Genomic DNA, 8,729 nt, shown 5'->3' with positions numbered 1-8,729 from the left:
TGCCTAGTTGCGGGGACAAATATCAATATAGATCTACTTTTAAAATAAATTCAACACTATGTAATTTTATATTATAGGGTTGTTTCCATATATACATTTAGGGAGCAGTAAGACTTAATAGTCATACAGATGCTCAGATATTTTGTTATTACCATCCATAAATTTTTTGTGCTGTAAAACCTCATCAGTTTTCTTTAATACTATTAAGATTGTGTCAAACGCTATAAACATTTTGCTATGTAAAAAATCATAGGGTTTAAGAAAATTTGCTACAGATTCATTAAAATTTGTCCTGCTTATACTCTTCTATTATCCTATTTCACATGTGCATAATTTTATATTAATGATGAATCTACTCTTATTGGCTGCTATTACAATTTTCAATATTAATAAAACTTTAAACCTCGCTGAGCTTGCTAAAGCAAAAGTAGTGATAATCACAGAATATTTGATCCTTGATAAATAAAGGAGTCACTTAGCTTTCTAAAAAAAGAAGACTTCAAAATTGATACATTTTTTAAAATGCTAACTTGAGTTAGTGGTCCAGAGTTCCCTGTATTTCATATATTTCTGAAGAATATCATCCTATGTAAAATTAATATTGTCATGTATCACCTAGATGGCTCAGGAAATAACAGAGCATTTTAAAAAGATTAAAACTTGCATGTGTATGTGTGTTTATTTTTGTATTTTAAAAATAAAATATCCATACATCTAACACATAATGACAAATTCCCAGTCCATTTGTTTAAACTGCACATATGATTTAATTTGATGTGAAAGAATAATGACAGTATTTGGCAAATACTGCTGACTCAATATGATTAATCTTAATCATTTGAGTGGTAATTTTGGCTTTTATAAAAGATATCACTTTATTATAAGCTTAGGAAAAATAGGAAATATTTTCAGCTTGTTATTTAAGTGTTAGGGATATAGAAAATACATTCCAAAATAATTGTCAGATATTTTTTACCAATTTCTTTTTTTAATTGAGAATTTTAAGAGTTCTAGAAATCGAATCAATAATCTTAGAGGCAGATCAAAGGTTTATAAGGGAAATTTTGTCTGCACTCTCTATAGCATTCCCATATTTTTCACTTATTCACTCCCTAATTCCTCACAGAAATTTTCCATGAAGAATTTAGAGGCTAAAGGATTCTTTGCCCAGGTTATCAGAATGACAGAATGGGAAACCACTCCATCATAAGAAAGAGAAGGACAGGTCCTGAGCATATGGGTGAATGATTCGTACCAAGTATGAAAGAGGAGAAACATTCTGAACTGCTTTGAGCAAAGGAAACCTTTGAGACCTTTTCTAGAAACACAAAGGGAGTGTGGGGCTACAAAGCCAAAAAGGCTCCATGCAAGTTCCTGGCTTGTTAGAAAACTGAAAATAATTAACCCCAAATGTTGTTATTTATGCACCAGAAGTATTTGCTTTATTTTAAATCTTGAATCTGAATTCATGGTCAAAATAAATATTTTTCTCTCTAGTCAGTAACACTGAGCACATGCTCAAAATATGAAGGTTTTTTCTGTGTATACTCCTGTGAATGTCACATGCATCGTTATTCAATTTTAAAAAGGTACTTGCATTCACTTCAGATTATGTGTTTACAAAAATCTATTTTATTCCCTGATTAATTTTTCTGCCACCATTAATAAAGTAAAATGGTGTTTAATAAAACTCAGCGGTCTACAACTTAGGTACCAGGCAAGAGCCTTCCCTTGAAATCCCTTTTCTCCTCCCTGCCCCCACTAATGGATTTAAGATGATTAAATTGCAAAAGACAGGACAGAAAGGTGATGTTTTGACAAAATGAGCTTGGTTGTTTGGAAGCAGCCCTGGAGCAGGAGCCCTGAATTGGGAGCCTTGTGGGTTTCTCTCTAATGCAGATAGAACTTCATGATATATTTAAATCCTTTTCCGCAAACATTTCCCTGATTTGTTGCCAAGCCATCACTGAATTTAGTAATCCAGACAGATTACCAGAGGGGTCCTATTTTTAGGGTCCTTCTGTTGCTGTGGCAGTTGCGGCTGATCGGATTACAGCTCTATCCTATCCATGTAAAATGCATTGATGCTTCAAGAGAAACCTGCACTCCACTCCTGTAATTACAATGTCAGGCTCATAGCTGGATATTTCTCTCTGAATTTATTTTGTAGCTCCGTTGTGGCCAATCCATTATTAACTCATAAGATGGTGTGTTGTCTTTTAGTCTTGCTCTGTGCCTTTCAGACTAGCTCACTAGTGTGTGTGTGTGTGTGTGTGTGTGTGTGTGTGTGTTAGGGGAAGGGTGGGTAGTAAATACATACCGTGGGTCACAGAGGACAAACATTATTTCTCTGATTCTGAGGGGGGGAAAAAATGTGACCTAGACATTTTCTCGCCTATAAATGACAATATCTCCATCTAGTGGTGAAGAAGGCCTTAACCATTTCCTTATCTTGTCCTTTACCATTAGGTGAGGAAAAGTAGGATTTACAAATTTGTCTCAGCAGGGATTTTGCATTTTGCCTTTACAGCATCAGTGTTTTCCTAAGAAGAATAGATGTTCACTCAATCACATTGAACCGCACCTTGCCATCTTTGCCAGGGACAAAGCTTTGCTACTGACTTCAAAGAAAGTTCATCCTCCACTGTTGCCTGCTATCTAGATGCACGGCTTGTTTTTCAGAACATTTTTTTCGTAATTTTTTACAAAGAGTTTGGAAGGAGGCAGTTATAAAGTATAACAAAATCATGAATTGAGTTAATTTCCTATGAAATTATTTTTTCTAAGAAGTAAATTACCCAACAAATTATACACCTTCCTTAAAATGATCGTCTATCAGTTTCATGGCTATTATACAAGTATTTATTATACATAGATAAGCAAATAAGTAACATTTGCCCTTGAAGGAATAAAGTCTGATGCAGAATGTGGAGGATTTGTTTTTTGTTTTGTTTTTCTCTACCATAACTTATTTCACCTTAGTTGAACAGCTCTAGAAGTATGAAGCCAATAAGATAAGGTTGCTTTTTACAAAGGTTCTTGATTACATCATTTTTGTTATTTTTAATGCAAATGTGAGATGGTTTTAACTAATGTTGGACTCATATCCAAATACATACTTTGTAGTAACAAATTCATTTACGTGTCATCATAGAAAACCAAGACCATGAAGTTGGCCCCAGGCACACAGCACAGCCGCCAGGGGGCAGCACGTGGCCGGCCCTTGCTTTGTATTCAAAGACTCAAAATTGCGAATACCAGTGTGTTAGGGAATGCCGACTTATGCAGACAAAATTGAATGTGCTGCCAAAGAACCCCAAATCAGAGAATAGAGGAAACGTGTCTGTAGCCTTGGCAAAGCTTTTACCCAGTGTATGACAAAATCTACTGACAGTTACCTATGCATTACTTTCTTTCTTGTACTGGAGATTGAACTCAGGTCCTTGCACTTGCGAGGCAGGCGGCGGAACCACTAAGCTAAATCCCCGACCCACACTCCTTCATCTTTGAAATAAACCTTCTGAACCATTTTTGGCTTGTCTTGTCTAATTCTTCGTTCCAGACAAGAACGACCTGCAATACTTCTGGTTTGGCGATCCATTCTTAAAAGAGCTACCAGATGACACTTCGGTACCCTCCCTTGGCTTCTATCATTTAATAATAACACTAGTAGGAATATGATATCAACAGCAACATCAAGAGAGACAGCAATGAAGGCAAAAATATTTGTGTATCTGTGCAGTATTGAGATGATCGCTTTTAATCATTTTAACCACACTATTGTTACCTATGCATACAGAGGACTAAACTACAGGGGGATGTTTACATAAAATTAATTCAGAAAATATTTTCTGCACACATATTATGCAATCAAAATGCAACAGGGATAAGATTGGATGGATACATGCTCGTGTGGGGTGTGAATTCTGGAAAGACAGAACCTGAGAAGCTTAACAAAAAAATCACAAATTGTGAGAAATGTTTTACAACTAATAAAATGTTCTGTAATTAGATAAAGATTAGGGTTAGCAGTAGATACAAGTTAGATGCTTGCTATATTTGGTCGTGTGTTGCTTAAGGTCTGGGTTACTTTCTGAGAAATGCTGTTAGACAATGATTCTGTTGTTGCCTGCTGACCAAAGTGTTGTGAAGCCAAGCTTGGTGTGCAGGTACACACACGAGTGTAGGTTACAAGGTGACTGTGTGCTCAGGATCTACTGTCCTGCTTTCTAAGCTGCTATTGACTCCGGTCTTGTAGACTTCTTGTACATTATAGTCTTTCTCACACACTACATTTTTGGTGTTTGCATTGTCCATAGTCTTTCTTCACATTCTGCAGAGAATAATCTTTAGTTACCTTAAGAAAAACACATCAAATCACACTTCCCTGAAATAAACCCAACAAGTTCTTCAGTAACATATTCGAGACAATGTCCTACTCATAGAGGTCATGAATCTCACCCATTACACATTAATTCCTATTTTAATTTGAAGTTGCAGGGATTTCTCCTACATCTCTTTATTATCTAATTATCTTTGTTATCTAAATATCTGATATTATATTTGTGAACACATCATGTTAATAAAAATGTTTTACATATTTTAAGATATATTACTAGCCACTTTAGAAAATATATAACTTTCAATATAATCCTTTTGCTAATTTTATGCAATCTAAAATGTTTATAATATTATTATTTCATAAAATTTTAACCCCTTGGTGCCCAGGTTCACTGTTGATATGAAACAGAAAAAATAAACAATAAACATGACAAATGTAGGGATATTTGAAATAATGGTAAAGGAGAAACATATACTGAATCCAGGTTATAAACAACACTTACACTGAAAGAATTCCATTTTTTCTCTTGAAGTTAAAACGCTAAAGATTTTTTTTTATAAAAGAGGCACAGCTTTAGAATAATCAAGGTTTTCATTTATTTTCTGGATCTTTAATGCTTAAGAATAAGCAGATATTAAAATGCATATTTTAATTTTATATTATATAAATATTCCTCAGTGAAGAAAAACAAAATATTTTCCAAATCATCACCTCATCACCCTATTTCCATTGGGTAGTCAGATTGTCTACTGTAGACTTTCCAAATTTGACCTGCTTTATAAAAAATGATATGACAATATTATTTAAGGAATATGTGGATTTTTCTTATTCTCAGAACACAGTATCTAATGCATAATTGTTAAATAAATATTCATTGAATGTGTTAATAAATGAGTGAAGGTCAGTATCCCTTAGGTAGACAAAGCTATAATAGTCTCAAGACCAGAATGTTCATGTTCAGTGTATTCATTCACAATATTTTTAGAGCCCTTTCTGCCTTCTAGCAACTATGTTAGATTCTGAAAGTTCAATTTTAAGAAATAACGCTGGCATATGAATAGATAAGACATATTAATAAGTTATCTTTAATTTCAATTATTGCCAAGTTCTGAGAAGAATTTCAAGAAACAGGCAAGAACAGGATGCTTCATTGCTGGGAACCAAGGGTCTAAAGTAATGAGAAGCTAATGAGCTACTGAAGGGCTAAGATGCTTTTAACATGGTTCTAAGAATAAATTTAGGCCCTGGTGAGGCTTAACTTTTTCGAATGTGTTCATTCATATCTTATATTGGTACAAAAACAAAATGAAAAGCTCAAACTGGTAATCTTAATAATGGTACAGGGAATAAAAAGACTGTTCATGGCCTCTCATCTGGACAGTGACAAAATTAAGCACTTGGGAGTCTACCATGAAATAGGTGTGTATATTAGATTGGATTGTGTTATGTTAATTTCTTGATTTTAATCATTTTACTTAGGCTTTGTAAGAAAATATCTTGTTTTCAGGAAATACATGCTGAGGTATTTAGGAGCATTATATTTAAAGGTGTTTTCTAAGGGCTCCAAAAATGTGTGTGTGTGTGTGTGTGTGTGTGTGTGTGTGTGTGTAATAAAGGACAGAAAAAAGAGACATGTTAAAATCAGGGCACCTGAAATGAAGATACATTCTTATGACTTCATTGTAAGTGTGAAATTCTTTAAAATAAAAAATTATAACTTCAATGTTTTACAAATATACTTCTTGGTACTACAACTCTCAAAATTGTCAAGCTTAAAATTAATCGTTTTTCAACAAAACCATCTGAATTAATTGTTGATATGACAAATTAAGTATGTTTTCCATTCAAATTTTAATTTATGTGAACCTTTAATTTACAAAGTGAAAAGCAAAATATTTGTATATTGTGTGTCCTCAGAGACACTTTAAAACAATGCTCACAAAATTTTACTTTAATAAATATGATCAAAGAGCTATAGGAGGGATAGCCAAGAGATTGTAAAGTTGTGTTGGGCTCTTGAGGTTGCTAACCTTCTTGGCCAGCCCTACAACCAAGCACCTCCAGACTTCTTGTTAGGAGCAGGAAATAGATCCTTCCTTATTTAAGCCATAATAACATTTATCAGGTTTTCTCTCATCTGGAGCCAAAATCATTCCAAAACAAAACATTTAAATGTGTAAATGCAATTATTAGAAAAACTCAGTGATGACACAATTGAAAAACATTTCTAACAGTAGATGATGTCAGGGAGATTGAATAAGATCTTATTTTCATTTCATATGATAGGCACATTAACAGGTACTTTCTAATGTTAATGAAATAAGAAGTAAATCTATGTTTCTTAGTAGGAAATATTGTATATAGCTACCTGAAGAAGAACACGGATGCTTCAGATGCATTTGCCTGTGGAACATTGTACTTTCCTTGGCCATGTAAAAATTAAATTGGGAAAGGTGGCTTAGGTGATTTAAACGAATTTCAAATAAAAGCAATACGAAATGATATGTGTTGAGAATATGAAATGAGGAAAGATACCATATAAGATGACATATCATTTTCTTAATTTAATAACATACCCACATTTACCTGTACAAATAAAAAATACATAAACAATTACTAAAGTACATAAAGTACAATTACTCAACATATTTCTCAGTGTTCTTTTTCTCTAAAGAGCTGAAAAATAATTCTGAAGAAAGTAAAAATATTTTTTCTTTATATGGCTAAAAATAATAAATTGTTCACAATGTTAAGGCCTTGAGTTCAGGTAGAAAGGGTGAATATGGAAAGTTTTATTTCCCCTCAGGTCCTCCAAGTGTTCAACAGGTTACTGGATATGCAAGGTGAGGGCAGGTAAGTGTGTTGTAAAATTACAAGAGACAAGAGATACCAATGGGAATCAGGAGGATTTATTTCAGGTTTTAAGTGAACACTGGCTCAACGGACTCCTGTCCAAAGGAAGAGCATTGAACAAAGAAAAGTTCTAGCTTTTATACATTTGATCGAAGGGGGTGATCTTTCTAGTGACATAGCAAGTGAATTTACCAGAACAGGACAAGGGCAGACAGTTTTGTGATTTAGCCTTGTAAGAAGACAGAATCTTGTAAATCTTACGAGAACAAGATAACACAAACTTTGTTTATAGGATGTACTCGCCAATTTTATCTGTATCAGAACAAGGAGTTACAGCTGCAAGAAAGAGGGGGCTGGTGGGGAGCTGTCCAAGGCTGGGAAGAACTTGTCCTTCTTTGAGTCCTCCTCCAAGTGCTCACATGTTAGATGTGAAGGGCATCAAAATGCAAATGTAAAATAAAAAAGTATACATAGAAAATAGCATGTGACCATTAGTAAACCAAGTAGACCACCTTGGATATAGAAGTAGCCTATAGAAATAGTTAAGTGACTAAGAAACTAATGAGAATAAAAGATGAAATGGAAGAGAACTATAAGCAAACCAGAGGCTTCAAGTCGTGAGAGACAGAGATAAGAGAACCACCCAATGCGGGGTGGGGGGGCGGAGGGGTGGAGCAACCACTAAAAGTGGTTAATTCTTACTGATAAGATCACTGGCCGTTGTCCAGTCACTCCGTCTGCAGGGCAGTGACTAATCGACACTAGTGAAGAAGAGGAAACAGTCCCTAAACTGTGCTGGGTCAGAAATCATGGAGAAGAGTAACAGGAACGATTGTGTGATTTCTAAGTTTATGCTCCATTGATCTTATGCAATGAAAAGCTGAATTAGGGAAAACTGGATATTTGTTTTCCAAAGCTTTATGAGAAATAAATGTAATAAATATATTACGTCATTGTTCTGTGTTTCCACGATACATGTAGTTGTTACCCATTGTTGATAATTTTTGTTCTTTCATAGTCTTTAAAAGTTTTTTCATACTCCGTACAGATACAACTTATATGTCCTGGCCTTAACTGTAAACGCTATACATGCTTTCTAGGTCTATTACATTTTGTACAGTTCTTTATACTCAGATATACAGAAATCATTCTTGTCCTCCCTGCTCATAATTCCTGAAACAGCACACCTCAGTTTATTTCCACTTCTTCACGCCTGTGTACATTTAAGAGGAAGTTTTAGATGTGACCACTAGATGGAAGTAAAGATCAAAAATTGAAACGGAGCAAAATCTCATTTGGAAATAAAATATGAAATTCTATATTTACATCAATATAAAACATACAGTGTCAAATTACGTATCGCATACGTATCTGAAAAATATGTCCACTGACTATTAGTGCTTCAAAAGTAGATTCTTTGGGGGGAAAGAATGGAAATATTGAAGATAAAGGGTTAAAAATTAAAATCTAATAACAATATGACTTAGACAGCTATGCTCTCCACAACTCTCTAAAGAGAAACTTACAAGCTTTT

The sequence above is a fragment of the Heterocephalus glaber genome, unplaced genomic scaffold (assembly GCF_053883595.1).
Source record: "Heterocephalus glaber isolate CG9 unplaced genomic scaffold, H.glaber_assembly_v1.0 deba00001481, whole genome shotgun sequence".
In the NCBI taxonomy this organism is placed as follows: domain Eukaryota; kingdom Metazoa; phylum Chordata; class Mammalia; order Rodentia; family Bathyergidae; genus Heterocephalus; species Heterocephalus glaber.
This window is presented reverse-complemented; position numbering follows the sequence as displayed.